This window comes from Myotis lucifugus, unplaced genomic scaffold (assembly GCF_000147115.1).
Source record: "Myotis lucifugus unplaced genomic scaffold, Myoluc2.0 scaffold_105, whole genome shotgun sequence".
NCBI lineage: Eukaryota > Metazoa > Chordata > Mammalia > Chiroptera > Vespertilionidae > Myotis > Myotis lucifugus.
The window spans coordinates 4,166,180-4,192,024 of NW_005871153.1; the positions used below are offsets into that span (position 1 = coordinate 4,166,180).

Here is a 25,845-nt window from a genome sequence, read left to right on the forward strand (position 1 = left end):
CCAAAGTCACAGTACCTGAGCCTCAGGCCCTGTAACCCCTTCCTCCCAGGCTGTGGACTCGAGGAACTCACAGTGAACACATTCCAGTGAGACCTCAGGCAACCCCTTTCACGAGAGCCAGAACCACAATCACATCCACAACAGCTTGCACAATAAAGCCGGAAGTGAGTCACATTGCCAGACAATCCATGGTAAGACTTTATCCATGAACCAGAAACTAACATTCAAGACCCAAGTACATCAGGGGAACCCAAATAGCTCAAGTAAGGGGCTCCATTAGATCACAAAGCCCAGGGAATATGAGATTCTGCACCACTGGGTCCCCAAAATCATCAACAACATAGCACTACCCCCAAAAGAACCTGGGTAGAAAAGCAGTTGGATCTAAGACATAGAAACAATTAAATCGTTATAGCAAAAAATGGGGAGACAAAAAAACAATCTCTAAAGATAAGAAAAAGAGAAATCACCAGAGGAGGAATTAAATGAAGTGGAGAGAAGTAACTTCTCAGAGAAAAAAAGCAGAGTAATAGTTTTAAGGATGCTTAAAAGTCTGAATGATAAATACACACAACTCAATGAGAATTATAAGGAGCTGAATGAGAATTTCACCAATATGAAAAGGAATCAAGAGAAAATGAAGAATGACATGGCTGCAAGAAATCACACAATGGAAGGCTTCAACAGTAGACTAGAAGAAGTGGAGTACTGCATCAGCAAGTTAGAAGACGAGGTAGAAAAAAACACAGCAGCAACTGGAAAGAAAACTTACAAAGCAGGAGGAGAGCCTAAGAGACCTTTGGGACAACATGAAATAAAACAACATCCACATAATAGGGTTGTCAGATTAAGAGGAAGCAGAGCAAGGAATAGAAAACCTGTTTGAAGAAATAATGACAGAAAACTTCCCCTGATGTTGGGAAGAAAAAAGCCACACAAGTCCAAGAAGCACCTAGACCCCCAAACAAGATGAACCCAAAAAGACTGACACCAAGACACATCATAATTAAATTGGCAAACATCAACAACAAAGTAAGAATTCTAAAGGCTGCCAGAGAGAGACAGAAACTTACCAGCAAGGGATCTCCCATTAGAATAGCAACTTATTTCTCAACAGAAACACATCAGACCATAAGGGAATGGAATGAAATATACAACATGATGCAAAGCAAGGGACTGAATCCAAGAATACTGTACCCAGCAAGGCTATCAATAAAAATTTAAGGTGAAATCAGGAACTTCACAGACAAAAAAGGACTAAGGGAGTTTATTACCACCAAGCCAGTAATGCAAGAATAGTGAAAAGGACTGCTATAAAAACAAGAAATAGAAAGGGAACAAGGAACACATGCAGAAAGAATAAAAATGGCAACTAACAATTACCTATCAATAACAACCTCAAATGTAACTGGATTAAATTCTCGAATCAAAAGATATAGGGTAGCTGAATGGATAAGAAAACATAACCCATATATTTTCTGTTTATAAGAGAACCATCTCAGAACCAAGGACTCACACAGACTGATAGTGAAGGGATAGAAAAAAAAATTTTAGGCAAATGTATATAAGAAAAAAGCTGGGGTAGTAATACTTATATCTGACAAAATAGACCTCAAGTGAAGGCCATAATAAGGGATAAGAAGGGCCATTTCATAATACTAAAGGGAGCAATTCAACAATAGGACATAACTCTGATAAACATATATGCACCCAATACAGGAACACTCAGATACATTAAAAAAAAACTTCTGGAAAATATCAAGGGAGAGATCGACAGCAATACAATCATAGTAGGGGACTTTAATACCACATTGACACCACTGGATAAATCCTCTAAACAAAAAATCAGCAAAAAAACAGCAATCCTAAATGACTCACTAGATCAGATGGACTTAATTGACATCTTCAGAACATTTCACCCCAAAGCTACAGAATATACATTCTTCTCAAGTGCACATGGGTCATTTTCAAAGATAGACCACATATTAGGACACAGAAAAACTCTCTTCAAAGTCAAGAAAATAGAAATCATAACAAATCTTCTCAGATCAAAAGGCAAAAAATTAGTAATCAATTACAATGAAAAAAATCAAACACTTGGACACTAAATAGCATCCTATTAAACAATGATTGGGTCACAAAGAGATCACAGAAGAAATAAAAAGCATCCTAGAAACAAATGACAATGAAAACACAACAATCCAAAATCTATGGGACACAATGAAAGCAGTCCTGAGAGGGATGTTCATAGCTCTACAAGCCTACCTCAAAAAAACAAGAAAAAATGGTAATAAATTATCTAACCCTGTCACTTTAAGAATTAGAAATAGAGCAACAAGAAAGGCCCAGAGTAAGCACAAGGAAGAAAATTATAAACATCAGAACAGAAATAAACAACATAGAGACCAAAAAAAAAAAATACAAAAGACCAATGAAACCAAGAACTGGTTCTTTGAAAGGATAACCAAGATTGATGAACCTCTAGCCAGGCTCACCAAGAAACAGAGAGAGAAGACACAAATAAACAAAATCAGAAATGAAAGAGGTGAAGTAACAACCCAACAGACATATAAAGGTTTGTAAAAAAAACAAAATACTACAAACAACTCTACTCCAACAAACTGGACAACCTTGACAAAATGGACATATTCCTAGAAAAATACAAGCTTCCAAACTCAATCAGAAAGAATCAAAAAATCGGAATAGGCCAATACCTACTGATGAAATTAAAAAACCACCAGCAAACAAAAGCCCTGGAACAAATGGCTTCACAGGGGAGTTTTATCAAACATTCAAAGAAGAACTAAAACCTATCCTTCTCAGACTATTATAAAAAATTCAAGGGGAAAGCCACTTCAAAGTTCTTTCTACCAAGCCAGCATTAGCCTAATCCAAAAACCAGTAAAGACACTACAAAGAAAGACAATTACAGGCCATTATCCCTGATGAGCATAGATGTTAAAAACCTCAACAAAATTCTAGTAAATCAAATACAGCAAGATCATACACCATTACCAAGTGGGATTTATTCTGGGGATGAAAGACTGGCACAATATTCACAAATCAATAAACGTGATACATCATATAAATAAATTGAGAGACAAAAATTACATAGTCATATCAATTGATGCGGAGAAAGCATTTGACAAAATCCAACCCCTTTCTTGATAAAAAAAAAAACCCTCAGCAAAGTGCGAATAGAGGGATCATACCTCAACATAATTAAAGCCTTATATGACAAACCTACAGCCAACATCATACTCAATGGGCAAAAACAAACTATTTCCCCTAAGAACAGGAACAAGACAGGGATGCCCACTCTCAACACTCCTGTTTGACATAGTACTGGAAGTGCTAGACATAGTGATCAAACAAGAAAAAGAAATAAAAGGCATCCAAATTGGAAAAGGAGAAGTAAAATTGTCCTTATTCGCAGATGACATGATATTGTACATTGAAAACCCTAAAGACTCTATCAAAAAACTACTAGACTTAATAAATGAATTTGGCAATGTAGCAGGATACAACATTAATGCCCAGAAATCTATGGCTTTTTTATACACCAATAATGAATTCACAGAAAGAGAAACTAAAAAAACAATCACATTTTCCATTGCAACAAAAATTAAGATACCTGGGAATAAATTTAACCAAGAAGGTAAAGGCCCTATACTCAGGAAATTACAGGACGCTGAAAAAAGAGATAGAGGAAGACATGAACAAATGGAAGAACATACCGTGTTCATGAACTGTAGAATCAACATCATTATAATGTCCATACTACCCAAAGCAATCTATAGATTCAATGCAATCCCCATTAAAATACCAAATTTATACTTCAAAGACCTAGAACAAACTCTCCAAAAATTCATCTGGAATTTTAAAAAGACCCCAAATAGCTATGGCAATCTTGAGAAAGAAAAACAATGTTGGAGGGATCAAAATACCAGATATCAAGCTATCTTACAAAGCCACTGTTCTCAAAACTGCCTGGTACTGGCACAAGAACAGACATATAGACCAATGGATAAGAACAGAGAACCCAGAAATCAACCCAAGCCATTATGCTCAATTAATATTTGACAAAGGAGGCAAGAGCATACAATGGAGTCAAGACAGTCTCTTCAATAAATGGTGTTGAAAAAATTGGACAGATACATGCAAAAAAAATGAAACTAGATCACCAACTTACACAAAAATAAATTCAAAATGTATAAAGGACTTAAACTAAGATGAAAAACCATGAAAATCTTAGAAGAAGACACAGGCAGCAAAATAGTAGGCATGTCATAATAATATCTTTACCAATAGCAGATATGTCATAGCAATATCTTTAGAAATACAGCTCCTAAGGCAATGGAAAAGAAGAGATAATAAACAAATAGGACCACATCAAAATAAAAAGCTTCTGCACAGCAAAAGAAACCATCAACAAAACAACAGGAAAGCCCAAAGCATGGGAGAACATATTTGCCAATGTTATTTCTGATAAGGGTTTAAAATTTATAGGGAACTCATACAACTTAACAAAAGGAAGATAAACAATCTAATCAAAAAGTGGGCAAAGGACCTAAGTAGACACTTTTTGAAAGAGTACATACAGAAAGCCGAGAGACATATGAAAACATGCTCAAAGTCACTAAGCATCCCAGAGGTGCAAATCAAAACAACAATGAGGTACCATCTCACACCTGTCAAAATGGCTATCATCAACAAATGACAAGTGCTGGCAAGGATGCCAAGCCAAAGGAACCCTTGTGCACTGCTGGTGGGAATGCAGACTGGTGCAGCCTCTGTGGAAAACAGTATGGCGTTTCCTCAAAAAATTAAAAATGGAACTGCCATTTGACCCAGTGATCCCACTTCTAGGAATATATCCCAAGAAAACAGAAACACCAATCAAAAAGTATATATGCACCCCTATGTTCATAGCAGCACAATTTACAATAGCTAAGATTTAGAAACAGCTTAAGTGCCCATCAACAGACTAGTGGATTAGAAAACTGTGGTACATCTACACAATGGAATACTATGTTGCTGTTTAAAAAAAAAAGGAATTCTTATCATTTGCAACAGCATGGGTGGAACTGGAGAACATTATGCCAAGCAAAATAAGCCAGTCAGAGAAAGATAAATATCACATGATCTCACTCATTTGTGGCATATAATGAACAACATAAACTGATGAACAAAAATAGATACAGAGACAGAGAAGCATCAAACAGGTGGTCAAACTTCAGTGGGAAGGCGGAGGTAAGGGGGTAAGAGATCAACCAACGGACTTGTATGCATGCATATAAGCATAACCGATAGACACAGACACTAGCAGGGTGAGGGCATGTGCTGGGGGGTGGGGTAGGTGGGGGGAGGTCAATGGGGGAAAAAAGAGACATATGTAATACTATATGTAACACAACAATAAAAATTTTTAAAAATAAAATAAGCCTCAATTAAATACTTCCTATTATTAGTGGTACTCCAAAGTTGTCACCTCCCACCATTGGTTGGGAGCTAAGTTCTAGAGTAGTCAGCTGTATGTAGCTCTACCTTTGCCCAAGGAACACTAGGTCTTTCATTCTATTTTAAGCTAAAACATACCTTCACCCCATCTTCTCCAACTTATAAAAGCTGAAGAAGGTTCTTCCAAACACCCCATGAAGCAATTTATCTTAAGTGGGTGGCATATCACATGATCCTATCTCATGCTCCCCCATTTAATCCCAAACACGATGTTTCTTCTTTCCCTAGGAAGTCAGGTTCTCTAATTCCTCCTCCTTGACCTCTGAACATGAATGGAATCTCCAAGCCGGCTTTCCAAGTATCTCAGATGACTGGCAATTTATGTCTACAAAAGCCTCAGGAGTGCTTCCCTGAGGTTCAGCTGGACATGGTTTTCACAGGGGATCTGCACCCACTGATCATGTGAAATTGCCCCTATTAACTTCTGAATGATGACCCTGACAGGTGAAAGGGGACATAGTGATACTTTCTAGGAGCATGTGCATTTCTGAGTATTTCCTTATCTAAACTTGTTGAAATTAATTGGGAATTTCTGCCAAGTGTACAGTTAAAAAGCAGATAATCTCTTTTTTAACATAGTATTTCCAGGATTCTAAGAATTATATATTTTTCAGTTATCATAGGTAGAGACTTATAAGAAAAACTTTATATCTTTCAACAAAGTGACATTACTTCTTTAATGTTTGAGTCACTGGACACATTAAGTATCATATCCCAGATGAACAGGATTCCTAACTGGATTACCAAGGAAATATATGAATAAAAATAAAATACATCAGAATTTAACTGATAACTATAATAATAAGATCTGTTAACATATTTAAATTATGCCAGGTAAGGTGTACAAAATCAGGCTAATAGACATTACCTTTTCTGTCAAAAAATTCTATCAGAGCTGAACTCTCTTCAGGAAAACATTCAATACTGACAACTCTTCCCCCTCCATTTTGAGGATTTTCAAATAAACATTTCAAACTATAGGAGTCAACGCCAGGTGGCAGGTTTTCAACCCAGATTGTTTTTGTTGCTTCCAGAAGTCTTGGAGAAAGCTGAAGTCGTGTCACTGAATGGTGCATGACACAATCTTCAACAAATTTCATGGCATCTGCAAACCAAAATTAATCAATCAGAAAATTATATCTTTATATTATATAAAAAACTGTCTGAATTAATAGAGATAAAGAGCGGAGCTAAGCACTCACTTTTTAGGTGCAAGATTTTAATTCCTAAATACAAATTTACTTACCCAAAATTCCGAGTCTCTCAACAATGATGCATCTATGAATGTCTTACCACAGAGTTGTGTCCTTACCTCAACTCACAGCCCGCTCCAACCCTCCTTGATATAACCACCTGAGTACTCTCTACTATTCAACTCTCCTCACTTCATCCTTTTCTCAAGTCTTTCAATGGCTCCCCATTACCTGCAGGCATGAGTTCACACTCCTGAGCTAGGTGAAATATGTCCTTTGCTGTTTGACTCCAAACTAATTTCTAAATATCACCTCTGGTTATTCCATGCCATTCATTTTATTTTCATACTGCCACAGAAACTAGTCATTATTTTCAAAACCATTCTCCTTTGTCTTTGTTTATTTGGTTTCCTGTGCTTGAAATGACCTCCTCCAACTTTTTATCTTGGTCCTATTCCTCCTTCAGGACCCAAACCAATCTCTTTCAAATAAATAAATATTGATGCTGGGCCCTTGTGTCAGGTACTGTACTAGGAGCTGGGGAGGGAGTTGAATACAACAAGTTCTTGAACATTCACCTTCCAGGAGGGAGGAACTCTTGAAAGCAAACAAGTGGTCTATTGTGGTATCAAATGAGGCAGGAAGACTAATATTGGCACTCAGACAAGGATTCCCAGAGTAAGTAGTCACCAATCTGAGTTTTGAAGGATGAAGAAGAGTTTACCAGATAGATAAGGGAGGAAGCATTTCAGGCAGAGGGAACAGCAGTGACATTGAACATAGTATACTGGGGACCTGATAACCTGGTACTGCAGGAGTCTAAGCTTCATAGAAGGACAGAGGCAGGGCAAAGCCACGCTGCCTTGTTTGGGCTCCCTTTCCTCCCGTTCCCCACAGCCTACTGTTCACAGCCTAGGGAGGCAACTTCTCCTCTTGATCTTCACTGTTCATTTGTGTATTGGTTCCACCCTGCCCCGTAGGAGTTCCTGAGAAGCAGGGACCAAAAATTATTCATCTCGGCAACATCAACATCTCATATTACTACTACAGCACCTAGAAATGTGCACATAGTAGGCATTCAAAATTTTTGCTCAATAAACAAAAGCAGATCCATCTAGTTATTCCTTTATGAGAAATAATCATAAACTTGAAAGTAGAATAGCTCCCTTATTGAGTCCTTAATATATCCTTACCAGGAACGATGTGAAGAGCTTTTCAAAAACTATTTCTTTAATTCTCACAGAAACTGAATAAGGTAGGTATTCTTATGCCCATTTTATAGGTGAGGAAAGCAAAGCACACAGAGGATAGTAACTTGGCCAACCTCAGATAATTACTTAAATGTTGAAGCTAGAATTTTTACTTCATGGCCTTGCTCTTTCTTTTTTATCCTCACCCAAGATATGTTTTTGTTGATTTGAGTGAGAAAGGAAGGGAGAGAGTGAGAGAAACATCAATGTGAGAGAAAAACATCAGCATCAAATGCAGAACCTTTTGGTGCATGGGATAACATTCTAACCAATGGAGCCACCTGGCCAGGGCATGACCTGTGCTCTTAATTAACCATTCCACTGCCTCAGCTATGGAACAGTGAGGACTTGGAATTGGAAAATGTCCTCTACCTTTGCCAATAAACAAGACAAAAGCCACACAAGTCCAGTCCTTTGTATTGTATTGTATTTTTCTGGAGATGGCTCTTCCAACTCACAGACTCCTCCCACAGGCCTCAAAGAGCACTCATTTTCTGCATCACATGCACTTACTCTCCCAGCATATGTGGATGACCCTGAAAATACTAAGAAGATATATGGTAAAGGGGATAACAGAAGAGGCTGTATAGAGGTCTGCTGCCAGGGTTCAAATCCAGTTCTTCATTTATTAGCATCTCTGCACCTCTGTCTCCTCAGGTGTAAAATGGTAAATAATAATAATCTCAAAAGGTTATTGAACGGAACAAATTAAGTAATACATGTAAAGATCTTAGCATAGTACCTGATTTACACTAACAGCATTTGAGCGTTTGCTAGTATTATAATTATTACCTTCATGTCCAATTTGGTAACACAGATCCATATTTACTTCTCTCAATGAGGTAGCACGTGAAAACACTTACCCCTGTGCTCAGAATCACTTTAAGATCCATGGACTTCATTAGATTTTCATTTAGGCGTGTTCTCTCTCTCTCTCTCTCTCTCTCTCTCTCTCTCTCTCTCTCTCTCCTCTCTCTCTCTCTCTCTCTCTCTTTACACACTCACATACACACAAAACTCATACAATAAATTTAATTCATTAAACATGCCATAATTTGGATTCACGACAAAATTGCTTCTCTTTCAAATAAAAAATGACCTATATTAACTTGGCATTGTCTCTTACCAGCTACTAACAAGAGTCAAACTTTCAGAGACATTCTATTAGCTGGGTGTCCCAAATCTCAAAAGTGTGTGCAAAGAAGACAGAACATGAAGGGTCAGTTCATCTTACCTATGTATTTTCGAAAGGTAACTACGCCAACATCAAAATCTCGTATTACTTCCACTTCAAAATCATCACTGGACAGCCCACTTATGTTCTCCACCAACAAGGTTAGCATTATGTCAGTCACATTTGCTTTGAGATTTTCAAATGCAACCAAAGAGGGAATATTTTCATATTGCTTTGGGATATCTTCCATTTTTTCTGATCTTTTTTTGAGAGAGATTTGTGTATCTTCTGACGCATCTGATTTTAGGGATACAAAAGAGGTAAAGATGTTATATTTATCTACCATGATTTCAGCAAAGCAAATTATCATAAGACACTGCCCTTTTTCCTTCCCAACCTCTTAGCTAACTCAAATAAAAACAGATCTTAGAGGGCTTTTAGCTTAAATGAATTGTGATGATTATGTTCAATTTTATTACACCTCTTTCTGCTAACATATACTTCTATCACAGCACCATAATATAATTATTGAACTCAGTTTCTCAAAGGTAAGGAACATGTTTATGCATTCTGGTATTGCTAGCACATGGTATATACTTGAGTCTCAATGAGTGTCTGTTGAATTGGAGATTTAGTGCTTGGACCACTGGAGGAAAGCAAGAATATCTGATGATGCCAAACATGAGCATGATCTAACACTTTATGCTCTGAAAAGCAGTACTTCCCATCACTGAAGAGAAAAAAAGACGCTTGCACTGAATGAGTAGACTCTAGAGAGCTATACGTGTACATCAAACTCAGTGAATAGCAATCACTCCAGCCAGCTTGTTCCTCTCCATTGTTGACCATAAGTGAGTTACACATATGCATAAGGTCAGTCTTACTCTATTCTTAATCCAGTGCAGTGAACCATGATGGGTACAATAGTATCTTTAGACATTCTTTGCACAACTATACAGTTGGAGCTCTTGGTATGTTAAAGGTACTGGATATGTGGAGAGGTACATACAAAAAAACATTGGATAAGGAACTTATTTTTTAATGGAGGTATTCAAGAAAAATGAGAAGAGAAACTGATATTTGTAAATGTTTATTATGGCAGAGTAAAATGTCATGTGCTTATCAAATCCATTTTGTTTTCTTTCTGGGAAATATTGCCCAGACTTCCTACAGTTAAGTTCCTATAGTAGAGTTCGTGTGGCTAATGGAATATGGGAAGAAGGGGTGAATTCCACTTCTAATCATGACCAATACGTGTCTCCTTCATATGGATCTCCATTCTCTCTTGCAGTGACCTTGCAGGCCATGTATCAAGGGGGCCTGGATTCCCAAATGACTGCATAAAGCAGTCTAGACACCACCCACGTCCCTAGCTGCCAACTACACTGCATTGTAATCTGGGGACTTGTAACAGCAGTTAGATCACCCCAATTAATACACACACACACAAACACACACACACACACACACACACACACACACTTATGCCAGGATTCAATAGCAACATAAACTAGCATTCAATGGGTCATGAATGACAAATCAGGATGAGTACTGGGCTGGAGGTGAGGCCCTGCGAGTTCAACCCCTGACTCTGCCACTCTTTAGCCATGTGACCTTGGGCACATCTCTTAATTTAAAAATGAGAGTATTGGACTGAGTGAATGATAAGAGCCTTGCTAGCAATACAGTTTTATCACCCCACTATTAGAAGCTTCATCACAAGAGAGGCATTGCCATTTAAAGAGCACCAACAATTAAGTCAGGATTCCAAGAAAAAGAGATAAAGGGATTGGCTGGCTTGCAAAGGGTTTAGAGAAGAGGAGGAATCTGAGTAATTTTGAAGGGTCTATCGGATTTAGGTAGAGAAAAGTGGGGTAGAGAGTACTGTGAGCAACAGAATACAGGCAGAGTATCGTGTTGTGCCAAACTATTTAGGAAATGGTGATCTGACCAAAAAAGCTCAAGGAGCTCTCATGTACAGAGATGTAAGAAATGAGGCCAGAAAAGTCAGCTTCATCCAGAATGGGGTCTGGATTTTATCTTGTAGTTGGTGGTAAGGTGAGCCAGGGAAGGTTTCTGTGAAAAAGATGACCAGATATCCCGCAATACAAAGGACTGGTCAGATTTAAGGAGAAGGACATCAGGTACAGAGAGACCAAGCAGGGTATTCCTGCCATGCTGGATTTGTAAGTGATAATGGGGGCCTGGGGTGAGGGAGGAATGAATGAGACCAACACATGTGAAAGCTTAAAGAAAAGACAAATTTCTAGTAGGTGATGGGCAAACTGGTTATGCACTTGTTGAAATATAAAAAAAGCAGAAGAGGGCACTGGTTTGGAGGCAGATGACACACATGGCTTCAGACACATGGTCCTAACATATTTTTCAACAGAAACGTCAGACACAGCTCTGGGATTTAGAAGAGGGTCCAGGCTTGAAATATAGACTTAGAATAAACGGTATTTTCTGACCACAAGTGACCAGAATTTCTCTGCTCTTGTTCGTCTCTCTTCTCCTAGTTCTTCCACTTGCTGGTTTCCACATTTGAGGCCCAACCCAGTTCAGCTTGACCTAAAACCGGATACTGGCTTAGTGCTCATACCCCCTGATGTTGGTGTGCGCCTTTCCCTGCTCTGTCACTGCCTGTCAATCTTTAACCTGAAGCTGTGGGTTTCAGGCATGCCTAGTGCCTTCATGGTGCTGTGTCCTCTGCTCTCCTCATCCCTTAGATATGGAACCTTCTAGGTAACCACCCTCCATCCTCATTTTGCTTACCTTTCCAATTAATTTCTAGATTTCTGACAATGGACCCAAGGCCCTGACAATGACCCCAAGCTCTCATCCTAGTGCCATTTTCAAAAAGAGAAAGTTGCAAAAATCTAAACATGTTCTCAAGACAATTTCTACTTTAGAAGAAAATATTTACACATTTTTTGGAATTTTCTTTTCCCTAAGATCTGGATATGCATCACTTTACCTCTCTTGCTCAGCCATTCAACACATTTCACTTTTTCGTCCCCTGTATAACACCATGCTTAGCCCAGAAAAGTGGGGTAGAGAGTACTGGCTTCTTTAGTAAATGTCAGGGGCCACAGGCTAACACCAGACACTAGTTAAGCAACAGACTCCACAACAGCCACTAGGTGTCGGGCTCTATCTTACAGCAGATGGGAGGTCCTGCACCCAGCCCTCAAGTTTTCATCCACAGAGGACCCACACCTAGCTTTCATCCACAGAGGACCCACACCTTCCTGTAGTGGCTCCTGAGGACAGCACTTCCCACACCCAGTGCTCAGAAACTGACTTGCTTCTCGATGGCAGCTTCGGCACAAGTGGGCTCTAAAGGTCAGTTCATCACCTTCCTCCAGGCCCTCTTAGCCCTCCGCTCAATTGCAAGGTGTCTCCCAGTCCCCACAAAGAGAGCTGTTTCCATCCTTCTGACCTGAGCCATAGAGCTCGAGTGGCTGCCCCAGTGTTCACCCTCTGAACAGCTGGCTGAGAGTATAATGAGAATGAGCCCAAGGCACCACCAAGTTGAGAAAAATCTGCCTTGAGAAGTAAAGAAGATAAGGATGATGTATGTCTACAAGTTCTATCTTTAATCAAAACAAAACTGCCTCGTGAAGGCCAGTCATCTCAATTGAGACCTTACCTGGTTCTTTGGCATGTTCTTTGGCCTTGGATTCCTAAAATTGAGACAATAAAGTAGCATTCATAAATTGCCAATAATGCAAATTTCTTTACATTAAGAAAATGTGCCTGAGACCAGCCTGGAGATATAAGGTCAGCAGACACAATAGTGAAAAAATACAGCAATAATGCTTTTGAATGACCCCCCTTATGTAGTAGCACCTCCAGTTACTCAGAACAAAAATCACTGGAAAAATCAGTCACAAATAATAGAAACCCCATTGATTACCAAGTGTCCGGGGCATGGGGTAAGATCTGCATCTTTTCCCCATTTAACATTTATTGAGTCTTTCCCATGAACACTGTACCATTTGCTTTACACCAGTTGTCTCTTCCAACCCTCACAACAATCCAACAATCCAACAAGGTAAATATACTATTACTATACCATTTTAGGAATACTTAGTACATGAAGTATGGACCGCTATCTCCTCAAAACAATGTAAAAGTAAAACTAATACAGCCAGTTCCAGGTTAAGAGCAACACAAAATTTTGTATCTCAAACCTCCCTTTTTATAGCCCCCAAATCTTGACTTTTCTAAAAGTGTCTAAAAATCAAACAAAAGGTGCCTCCTCCTTCATTATTCCATACCTGTCCCACCACATCTGTAAATTGCACTTCTCACTGCAGTTTGATTTATATTTTTTGTTCTACTAGGTGTCTCTCATTGTGCTTCCCATCCCACACACCTTGGGAGAACACCCTACTTCTTGGCTACTTGCTCCTTTACTTACCTTTGCTGGAATTTTCTCCTTAGAGGCATCATGGACTTCATTTGGGTCTGGAGGCAACTTGACCGTTAACTTAAATGTTCCTTTTCCTGGCAATGCTAACTCATGGTTCTCTCTCTTCAGAACATTCTGCCGAACTGAAATATCAAAAAAGAAGGAGGAGAAGGAGAACCATCAAGCAATCTTTATTCACAACATTATTCCATATTTCAAAGCCTTTGTCATCATCAATCAATTACTCAGTCATTTGCCCAAGAGAGGTCTTAGGTGATAAAAAGAAAAAAATAATGGAAAAGTGTATCAAGCAGGCATGGATTTGAATTCTATCTTTAAACTTATTTTTTTTAACCTTAAGTATTTCCGGAGCCTCAGTCTTCTTGTATAATAAGCAATTAATAAAGATTGTATTATATGGGTGTTATGTGGATTCAACTGAAGAAACATAAAGAATGTAGTATAGTACCTGATGCTCAGTGGGCACTCAGAAAGGGAGCAATATTTATTGTACAGTAAATGAAATTATTACAGCATCCCTCGGTGAGCCTATGAACATTGGGTGCTGGGACATGGCATGATAAAAGCCATGTTTTAGGAAGGTGACTCAGGTAACCAGGAGCAGAATGGCCAGGAGCCTAGTTAAAAAGTTTTTCAATCAATTCTTTTAACTTGTGAAGAGAAAAGCCTCCCATCTGATAGGAAAAGGAAAAGGAAAAAATGGATGGAGAGATTTAAAAACAAAATCGCACATCAGGCAGCTGGGCTGTACTGAAAAACACTGAACAATGAACATAAGCATTCAAAAAACCTGGATCAGAATTCCAACTCTAGATGAGTGACATTGAGAAACTATCTGAACTTTTCTTAAATCTGTTTTCTCATTCAAACCAGTGGTCTGTGAATGAATTTTGTAACACACACAAGAGGTATGCAAATGTAAGTTATAATTATAAGAGGCAGGCAGAGAAAGAAAGGCAAAGGTAGTGTATCTCAGAGTGTGGAGAATAGGGAGTGAGTTTAGATGAAGAAATGTAGTCGACATAATCAGATGGTGCAAAAATGTCGGGGTGAAGGGGAACCTTTGAGAGTTCCCTACTGTTCACTGTTGTAGCCCTGCCATGAATGTTGGGTTACCATGTTGCATTCTGATATGGTTGGTGTGATGAGGCGAAGGATACAGGTAGGAGTCTTTCAAAAAGACGGGGTTAAATAGCTTTCCCACCTCAACCATCCATGGAAGGGTAGGATGCCAATAGAATGAAACAGACCCCCGAAATAATATAAGACTCAAATTTCACTCTTGGTGGGAGGAAAGATGTCTTCACAGAGACTCCTAAGGGGCTGCCCCAAGCTTGAGTAAGGGCTGGATAAGAACCCGGTGCCAGAGAGGAAGCTAAGTTTTGTAAGTCAGGTTGTCCATGGACCTCTGTGATACCTTCCTTTTATTATTCCCTAGACTTTGGTAGTCCTATCTGGGAATTTATTTATTTATTTATTTTTATTGATATCAGGGAGGAAGGGAGAGGGATGGGGAGAGAGAGAGAGAGAGAGAGAGAGAGAGAGAGAGAGAGAGAGAGAGAGAAACATCAATGAGGAAAGAGAATCATTGACTGGCTGCCTCCTGCACGCTCCCTACTGGGGATGGAGCCTGCAACCCAGGCATGTGACCTCGATGGGAATTGACGGAACCCGGGACCAACTAGGGCCATCCATTTAAATGTGCCAGCCTGACCCTGGCCGGTGTTGCTCAATGGTAATAGTGTTGACCCTCCCATGGAAGGGCCAGGGGTTTGATTCCTGGTCAAGGGCACATGCCTGGTTTGCAGGTTCCACCCCCTGGCCCCAATCAGGGCAAGTGCAGGAGGAAACCAACTGATGTGTCTCTCTCACATCAATGTTTCTTTTTCTCTCTCTCCCTTTTTCCCCTATCCCTTCCAATCAATGGAAAACATATCCTTGTGTGAGAATAAACTAAATAAATTAAATTAAATTATAAAATAAAAATGTCAGTCTGGCTCGGCTGGTGTGTTCAATTCGTGAGCTTCAAACTATGAACCAAGAGGTCACAGTTCGATTCCAGGTCAGGACACATGACTGGGTTTCAGACTCTATCCCACATAGGAGGCATGCAAGAGGCAGCCAAGCAATGATTCTCCCTCATCATTAATATTTCTATCTTTGTCTCCCTCCCTTCCTCTTTGAAATCAATTAAAAATAATTTAAAAATAAATAAATGTGCCATCCTGTTCTGTGTGCAATATGCATGGGCATCACTACTTCAAGAGGACAGAGGGTAGCAAGATCAGTAAGAGCTCCCCAAAAAGGAAAACCTGAATCTGGGAGGAATAAGGCTGAATCTCTGATGTCCAGCCACCCTGATCTATGTCCCTTCTGCACTAATCTCAAACCATCCACACTTACTTTTATTAATGGGTTTCCTTACCCCAAAGAGAATGACAATAATCAGGAGCCAAATTATGACCAAAGACGATGATAAATGTACGCATCCAAAAATCTCCCAAGTCAATTTACACTCAACTTTTCAGAAATTCAATGAACTATATAAAAGTAAGATGCAGCTTCTCAATAGTTCAGGTTGCTCTACAGTAATTTCCACAGAGAAATGCTGGTGGACTCAGCCTGATTAAGTGAATTATATGACTAAAGGCATGTTACACGACAAGCATGCACCTGCTGAGTCCATTTCCTGGTGTGGAGGGGATGGGTCTCCCTGTAAAGAGACGATCTCATGCCATAGGACTGCCAGGGAAGGTCATTCATTGTTAGCAATTTTCTGGCAACTTGTTGCTGAGAAAGCTGCTTCTGATAGGAAACCGAAACTGACTGGGACTTTCCACTCCCCAAGAACTTTGACCATAAAAGGTCATCAGTTCCAGGGATTATGAGGTATCTGTGCTGAGGGTAACACAAAGGGGCCATTGAGCAGCCTGAGGGTGGGAGAAGGGGGTCGTGGGCTAGAACAGCTGAAGAAAGAAGCCTGGCAGGAGACTGAAATAGGTTCTAATTTGAGGGCTAGAACAGAATGATGATATCATCACAGAATCATATTTTGCACTGGTTGTATTTCTATGCTGTCTGTATTTCCTATGATGGGCTCCGATTTTGTTCATCCAGGGACATCAACAGCCAGAATTCTCAAACTTTAGTGCCTCAGAGTCACCGAGGGTGCTGGTTCAAAGTGCTGATGCCCTCACCCACCCACACTCAGGGTTCCTGAGTCTCTAGGACAGAGCTGGGCTGTGTCTGTTTAACCTGCTGAGGGTTAATGAGATGCTAAAGAAGAAAGAAGAGTTGCTAAGGGCCAGAATCTTGGTGATGCTAACAGTTGGAATCAAAGTGGTAACATCCCTTGAGGAAATGCCTTATATCATATAGCTGCAATTCTGTGCATTACTTGGTGAAATTAATCCTTGGAAAACTGTGTACCTGTTTCCATAAAGCTCTGGGCCCAGCAGGTTTCCATCTCCTGCCCCCTGCCCGCCTCACTTCTTTCCCACTCCTCTGTGTTCCCCTTTCCTCTCTGGGTTTCATCTTTCCTTCCTGGATCCTTGCTTAAAGCTTTCCAATTGCTCTCATGGCCTTGTAAGCCTCCTTGCCTCCTCTGACCCAAATGTTTCTCAAATCCCGGGAAGGAAAGCGGGATTAGGAGTTGTCCACATCCTCTCCTGGGAGAGTCCAATGGAAAAAGTGTGTGCTCTGGGAGTGTCTGGTCACGTGCTTCCCCCTAAAGGACCTGGTGGTTGTCTTAAGCAAGCAGATGTTTGGTATTTGTGCTCCCCCTTTCTTTTTTGTGTGTGTTTATTGTGGTTGTTGTTGTTATTGTTGTTAATCCTCACCAGAGGATATTTATTCCATTGATTTTTAGAGAGTGGAAAGGAGGTGGATGGGAGAGAGAGAGAGAAAGAGAGAGAGAGAGAAACTTCGATGTGAGAGAGACACATCCACACGGGATTGAACTTGCAACCCTTCAGTGCACTGGCCAATGCTCTAACCACTGAACCCACCAGCCAGGGCTTCCCCTTTTCTTCAACAGCAAAAGCAAGCGGGAGGAGAGAACTCAGCTGCTCAACTGCCTATGAGGGGGCAAGTTCTTACTCAAAAGCTCAAAACTTTCCAGCTCGTTCAACCCAGTCTGAGGACCAGCCTGAAACCCAGGGACAGGTACCAGCGAACGACCAACAAAGACAGTGGTGATCAGGAGCAAGCTGTCATCTCCCTCCAATAACTCTCTCTATGTCACCCAGGCAATGTGATTTTAAGCAGGCCTCTGCCCCTGCCCAGGTGACCCCAGAACCACTGGGAAGCTCCACAACACATGGAGAAATCTCATGGCTCCTCCCATTGCTTAGCCCCTTTCCTTCCTCTCCCCTCCCCTAAATATTAACAGAAGAAGAGGGGCTCTCCCTCCCTCCCTCTCAAATGCACTGCCCATTCCCAGAGAATCAGTTACCAAATCCCCAACAGCACACAATATGTCTCTCCAGCCCCACACTGACTTTCATTGTTAAGGACTCACTTGTCCTCACTCAGAATAACTGCAGTTATCTCACTCAGAATAACTGCAGTGGTCTCTCCCAACAGAAACCAATTTCATGGTCTCTCCCAACAGAAACCAATGTGCCTATTTTCAACCAAATTTATCTCCCTAACGTATAGTTGGACTTTTATCCCTGGAAATTTTCTCTTCCCTTAAAATCGTGTTCCCATAAACCTAGGGAGTTCTAGAACTGCTGCCTCAATTGGCAGAAGACAAAAAGAGCTAGAGTTGCAACTCTGCCATTAGCACTCTGTGTATTAATACATTAACGCACTATGTAGCCTTCTAAAATGAGGCGAGTACCCAGGCTCTCACCGCCTTTCTGTTCTCCCTGGCGCGGTGCTGCCCCCACCGGCCACCTCCAGGCAGAGGCAGCACTGCTGAGTTCCTAGAAGCGCGGGGCAGAGGAACGCAGCGACCCCCGCATTTCTGGTCCATTCTGCAACCCGCCCACCGCCAACTGCTGCTGCTGGAGCCGGTCCAGCTGCGCGCCCCAGTCCAAGCGTCCCCACAGGCAGAGCCCCATGGTCTCCTCTCACCCCCGACCCGGCGCCCCTCACCGTCATGTGGGTGGAAGAGCACTAGGAAGCGGGCCGGGCTGCCGGGTTCCTGTCGGACCTCACACTCCCCGCCTCCCGATCTCTTCTGGCTCTGGAAGTACAACTGCAACTTGGTGATCAAGCTCTTCGGGGGATCGGGACCCCAGGACCCCTCGACCAGCAGTGGGAAGTAGCCGGGCACAGCCATCCTCAGCCCTGTTCAGGGAGGAACTGCTAGTCCTACCCCAGCTCAAGCAGTTAACTTTGCCTCTTTCACTTTCGTTTCAGGGAAAAACTCCTCCCTGCTCTTAGGTTACTGCCTTTGGCTGTAAACAGCAACCTCAGATTTGATGAGTCATCCTCTCAAATTCTTAACTTTCATCTGGGCCCAGGGCAAGGCCATCCAGGTATTTGGGTGAACAGGGGTCCCTAAACCCAGGGCTCATCTGCCACACACACAAGCCACAGGGGCAATCAGTGGCTTTGTGTCACAAGATTTCCTGCAGCTTTATTTTTGCCTCAACAGGACATTTGACAAGGAAGCAAAATGGCTCATCAAACTGTGGATCTTTAGAACATTTGGGGTCCATTTGGGAACTTCTTCCAACAATTAATGATCTGTGAGAATTTTACCTCGTTTTCCTTCCTTTGAAGTTTGTTCCCGGATCTGCTAATATTATATGTCTAGAAATGGGGGCCAGAGGGGAGGACAGTACATTTGCAGGTTTTTTATGTAATATTTACAAGGTGCCATACGCTTGGGATGGATTTAACAGATGGATTTAACAGATGGACACAGTTCCTGCCCTCTCTGAGCTCAGGAAGCTGTGGGACAGAGGAGTTAGGACACAGTGGAAAGAGTGCTCTTGGAAGGAATACAGAGGTGTTCACAGAATGGAACAAATTAGGAGGGGCTCGGGGAGGACTTATGGGAGGTGAGGTGTAACCTGAGGCCTAAGGATGACGGGGGATAACCTTGGAGGTGTGAGAAGAGGGCATGCCATTGTGTTGTACGTGTACTGAACCACGTGTGGCAGGTAGAGAAGAGGCAGGGAGACCTCCACTCGGCTACTGTGTTGTCCCAGGTGTGGACGAAAGGGGCCACATGCTGACCTGACAAGCTCAGTAGAGGCCTGCATGGCAGTTCTGCAGACTCGGAGACCTAAAGTAACCACAAAGGATGGTCTGAAATTAAACTTTAACTAAAAGCAGTTATGGTGGGCAGTTACGTCCTAGGCCAGTATCTTCACTGACAAGATCAACTTTGATCCTTACTGAGCCCATTTGCCTTTTTGCCTCTAAGATAACATACCCTTGAAATGTCTGGGTAACTTGTAACTTCCCTTTTTTCTGGAGCCCCTGGGGCACAACCAAATGTTCAGGGCGCCAGGACAGATACTACAAATTCCTTCATTATCATGTTAATTGATCCTGCTATCCTATCACAGAGGTTTCCCCCTGCTTCGCTTAATCCCACCTCCTTAAATCTGTCACCAATGAATTTCATGTATAAATACGGATGTAACCCTGCCATTCTCCGGAGCACTATCTCAATTCGTTGAGGTTCTGCTTCCCGGCATATGTCGACAGTTTGGCTCAAATAAACTCACAAAAATTCTTTACAGGTTTCAGTGGTTTTTTACGTTGACACAGGTAAGAGATGAGAGTGGCGGAGGCCAGGGTGCTGGCAGAGGAGGACCTTCTGAGAAAAGGTAGGATTCCAAATCCATACTGAAGGCACAGCTGCAGGACTGGATGAAGGATGTGGGATGACAGATGGCGTAAGCAACCGGCTGGATCAGTGATTTTCAACCGGTGTGCCACAAGAATTTTTAAAACATGCAATACCTAACTATTTAGTCAGGGACATTGACCTCTCTTCCCTTAAACTGTCAAGTAAAAATATGACAACAGCCAACACAACAATAGCCATCTGGTGTGAATGAATCAAAATTATACCTTTTATTTTTTTGTCAGATTGGCAAAAAATATAATTTCTTTTGCATGCCACAGAATTTTAGTGATTGGTTTATGTGTGCCATGAGATGAAAATAGTTGAAAAGTGGGGGGCTAGATCATAACGACATCTACCAAATAGGAACACCCAGGGGAGGCCAGAAAGGTGGAAGAGAGGCTAGGAGTGTATGCGTTTCCAGTGAGAGGGAGCGATTTTCATTCAAACGCTACCAGAGCATCAGGTTGGAGAAGTGTCTCTTGGACTGCTGAGGACCTTGCAAGCACTGTCTCTGAGTCGGGGCAGGAGACGGAGATGGCCCTGGATGGAGGGAAGGAAGGGAAGGAACTGGAGACAAGCAAAGCCAGCTCTTCCAGCAGTGTGACTGAAGTGGAAAGGGAGTTAGGCAGCAGTTTATGGGGTTATAAGATCAGGCAGTTATTGTTACGTTTGTTTTCTGGTTTTAAAATCTTTTTAACATGGAAGAGTCTTGGGCATGTTTAAATATTGGTAGAAAGAAGTGAAGGGAAGTTGAAGATACAGGTTGTGGGAGAAGATGGGGTGGAATCCTGGAGGCAGTAGTAACCTGAGGAAGGGGACACTTTTCCCACTCACCAGGAACAGGTGGAGATGGAGTAGAGAAGTGGGGAATTCGGAATGGCTGTTGATGGAAGGTATGGAAGTTCTTCCCTGGTGGATTCTGTTTGCTCTGTGAAGGAGGTAGTGAAGTCTCTCAGATTCTGCCAAAATTAGGCTGCTTCCCCCTGCAGGACTGGACCTGACATATTGTCCCTTAATAAAAAAGAAACTACATTTCAGAGATGATCCAAAGAGAGTTTACTTGGCTTTTGTCCTGATCCATAATAATGCTGAACTGTATTCAGATATTTTCTCCAGTTTTCTGCCTGCAGGTGGTGCTCACATCCAGTTCAAAGCAGCTTGGTCCACAGCCAAGGAAATGGGGAGGGCACAGAAGGGCAAGTCATAGCCTCAGCCACACAGCAGTGACTGATTCCCCACAAGGTGTCCCACCCCAAACCACAAGTAAATCAACATCCTCTTCTCACCAGAATTTGGGTCGCCAGAACTGGGCAAACAGTTTTTTTTTTCCTCACATAATCACTTTCAAGAAATAAAATCAGAGTTAAATTGAAACTCTTTATTTATGGGTGAGGCAAAAGTAGGTTTATAGTTGTAAGTACATGAAACACAGAGTTTATGCTTTTTTAAATTTTATTTATTTATTTATTATGTATTTACTTATTTATTGTTTTAATCCTCACCAGAGGATATTTTTCCATTGATTTTTAGAGAGAGGGAAAAACAGAGAGAAATATCTATGTGAGAGGAACACATAGATTGGTTGCCAGCTGGAGAGGTGGCTGCAGCTGAAGTACATTCCCTTGACTGGAATTGAACACGGCACCCTTCAGTCCACAGGTCAATGCTCTATCCACTGAGTCAAGCTGGACAAGACTCACAAAGTTTATTCTTGTACTAGTGGCCTGGTGCACAAAATTTGTGCAAGGCGGGGGGGGCGGTGTTCATCAGCCCAGGCTGCACCCTCTCCAATCGGGGACCCCTTGGGGGATGTCCAACTGCTGATTTAGGCCGGATCCCATAGGACATCCCTCTCGCAATCTGGGACCACTGGCTCCTAACCGCTCACCTGCCTGCCTGCCTGATTGCCCCTAACTGCCTATGCCTGCCTGCCTGATCTCCCCTAACTGCCCTCCCCTACAGTCCTGATCTCACCGCCAACTGCTCTCTCCTGCTGACCTGATCTTGCCCCCAACTGCCTCTGCCTGCCTGATCACCTGTAACTGCCCTTCCCTGCTGCCCTGGTCTCACCCCCAACTGCCCTCCCCTGCTAGTCTGGTTGCCCCAACTGCCCTCCCCTGCCAGCCTAATCTTGCCCACAACTGCCCTCCCCTGCCAGCCTGGTTGCCCCCAACTGCCCTCCCCTGCTGGCCTGATTTCATGCTCAACAGCCCTCCCCTGCTGGCTTGATCTTATCCCTGATCTCCCCTAACTGCCCTCCCCTGCCGACCTGATCTCGCCCCCAATTGCTCTTTCCTGCCTGACTGATTGCACTCCAAACTGCCCTCCCCTGCCATCCTGATCTAGTCCTCAACTGCTCTCCCCTGCTGGCCTGATCGCCCCCAACTGCCTCTGCCTGCCTGATCACTCCCAACCCCAACTGCCTCTGCCTGCCTGATTGCTCCCAACTGCCCCTCTGCCCCTGCCAGCTTAATCACGCCCCCAACTGCCCTCCTCTGCTGGCCTGATCTAGCCCCCAACTGCCCTCTCCAGCCGGCCTGATCGCCCCTAAAGGCCTCTACCTCAGCCCCACCACCATGGCTTTGTCCGAAAGGCAGTCAGACGTAGGAAGATAGCCAGTCAACCTGGACTAATTTGCATATTACACTTTTGGTAGTATGGATAGATTATATAGGATAGGATTGCTTAAATAAGGGGGGGGAAAGCCTTTTTCATCAGGAGGAGATGCACTTGGCAGACAAAAATACATAATCCCTATATCTGGACTGATAGCCAGCCATATGCACTATACTGCCAAACCCGTCATTAAAAAATTGAACCGCTTTCTTACACCTTACACCAAACAGCTGTTGCCCTTAAAACCTCTCCTCATCTCCCACCTTAGGTTCTGCCTTCACAGTTCACCCAGATTAGGTTCTGATTAGTCAGTTTCTATGCCAGTCAGTGTCTAAAGCTCCGCCTCCTAGGCAGCCATTGGCTCCTCACAGTTCACCCAGAGTTGGTTCTGATTGGTCAGTTTCTATGCCAGTCAGTGTCTCGACCTATCTCTGAACCTGGTCAGAAAGGCGGGGCTGATCTGCAGCCGCCATGAGGGCCAGAGAGAAAGAGAGGTGCAGCAGCTGGCCAGGCCCAGAGAGAAAGAGAGAGGCAAGGGCTGATCAACAGCTGCCACGGAGGCTATGGATTAGACCCTGCTTCTCTCTCCAGGCCTTTCTCCAGGCCTGATCCACAGCCCCCTCAGCAGTCAGTGCTGGGTCACTGTGCCTGCACCACATTTGTCATTTTGATTTTCATCTCTCAGATTATTAGTGACTTTGAGCATGTTTTCATATGTCCCTTGGCCTTCCTTCTGTCTTCTTTTGAAAAGTATCTCTTTATGTCCTTTGCCCATTTTTTGATTGGATCGTTTATCTTCTTTTTGTTAAGTTGTATGAGTTCCCTGAAAATGTTAGAGATTAAACCCTTATTGGTGATGACATTGGCAAATATGTTCTCCCATGCAGTGGGCTTTCTTCTTGTTTTGTTTATGTTTCTTTTGCTGTACAAAAGCTTTTTATTTTGATGTAGTCCCATTTGTTCATTTTCTCTTTAGTTTCCATTGCCCTAGGACCATGGTCAGCGAACTGCGAATCTCGAGCCACATGAGGCTCTTTGGCCCCTTGAGTGTGGCTCTTCCTAAGCCTTAGGAGTACCCTAATTAAGTTAATAACAATGTACCTACCTATATAGTTTAAGTTTAAAAATTTGGCTCTCAAAAGAAATTTCAATCGTTATACTGTTGATATTTGGTTCTGTTGACTAATGAGTTTGCGACCACTGCCTTAGGAGCAGTATCAGTGAAGAAATTGCTTCAGCATGTGTCTGAGATTTTGCAGCTTGTGGATTCCTCTAGTATTTTTATGGTTTCCCATCTTATGTTCAAGTCCTTTATCCATTTTGAGTTTATTTTTGTGTATGGTGTAAGTTGATGGTCTAGTTTCATTTTTTTGCATGTATCTGTCCAATTTTCCCAGCACCATTTATTGAAGAAACTGTCCTGACTCCATTGTGTGTTCATGCCTCCTTTGTCAAATATTAATTCGGCATAATGGCATGGGTCGATTTCTGGGTTCTCTATTCTATTCCATGATCTATGTGTCTGTTCTTGTGACAGTACCAGGCTGTTTTGATAACAGTGGCGTTGTAACACAGCTTTATATCTGATATTGAGATCCCACCTACTTTGTTCTTCTTTCTCAGGATTGCTGCAGCTATTCAGGGACTTTTTAAATTCCAGATGAATTTTTGAACGTTTGTTCTAGATCTGTGAAATATGCCGTTTGTATTTATTGGGGATTGCATTGAATCTATAGATTGCTTTGGGTAGTATGGACATTTTGATGATGTTGATTCTACCAATACATGAATACAGTATGTTCTTCCATCTGTTTATGTCTTCCTCTATCTCTTTTTCAACATCCTGAATTTTTCTGCGTACAGGCCTTTTACCTCCTTATTTAAGTTTATTCCTAGGTATCTTAATTTTTTTGGTGGGATGGTTAATGGGATTGCTTTTTAGTCTCTTTTTCTGTAAGTTGACTATTGGTGTATAGAAATGTCATAGATTTCTTGGTGTTAATTTTATATCCTGCTACATTGCTGAATTCATTTATTAAGTCTAATAATTTTTTGATGGAGTCTTTAGGGTTTTCTATATACAGTATCATGTCATCTGCAAATAAGGACAGTTTTACTACTTCTTTTCCAATTTGGATGCCTTTTATTTCTTCTTCTTGTCTCATCTCAATGGCTAGTACTTCCAGCACTATGTCAAACAGGAGTGGTGAGAGTGGGCATCCCTGTCTCATTTCTATTCTTAAGGGAAATGGTTTTAGTTTTTGCCCATTGAGTTTGATGTTGGCTGTGGGTTTGTCCTATATGGCTTTTATTATGTTGAGGTATGATGCTTCTATTCCCACCTTGCTGAGAGTTTTTAACAAGAAAGGGTGTTGGGCCCTGACCGGTTTGGCTCAGTGGATAAAGCATCGGCCTGTAGACTGAAGAGTCCAGGGTCAATTCCAGTCAAGGTCATGTACCTTGGTTGTGGGCACATGCCCAGTGGGGGGTGTGCAGGAGGCGGCTGATCGATGTTTCTCTTTCATCGATGTTTCTAACTCTCTATCCCTCTTCATTTCTCTGTAAAAAAAATACAATAAAATATATTTTTTAAAAATAGAAAGGATGTTGGATTTTGTCAAATGCTTTATCTGCTTCACTTGATATGACTGTGATTTTTATCTCTCAATTTGTTTATGTGATGTATCACGTTTATTGATTTGTGGATATTGTACCATCCTTCCATCCGGGATAAATCCTACTTGGTCATGGTGTATTATCTTTCTGATGTACTCCTGGATCCAATTTGCTAGAATTTTGTTGAGGATTTTGGCATCTATGTTCATGAGGGATATTGGCCT

At 41.9% G+C, this 25,845-nt stretch overlaps 1 pseudogene; it reads right to left on the reverse strand.

Moving 5' to 3' along the window:
- LOC111826835 overlaps positions 1-18,928 on the reverse strand; it is a 66,785-nt pseudogene extending 47,857 nt beyond the window's left edge.
- Positions 18,929-25,845: the final 6,917 nt, after the last annotated feature.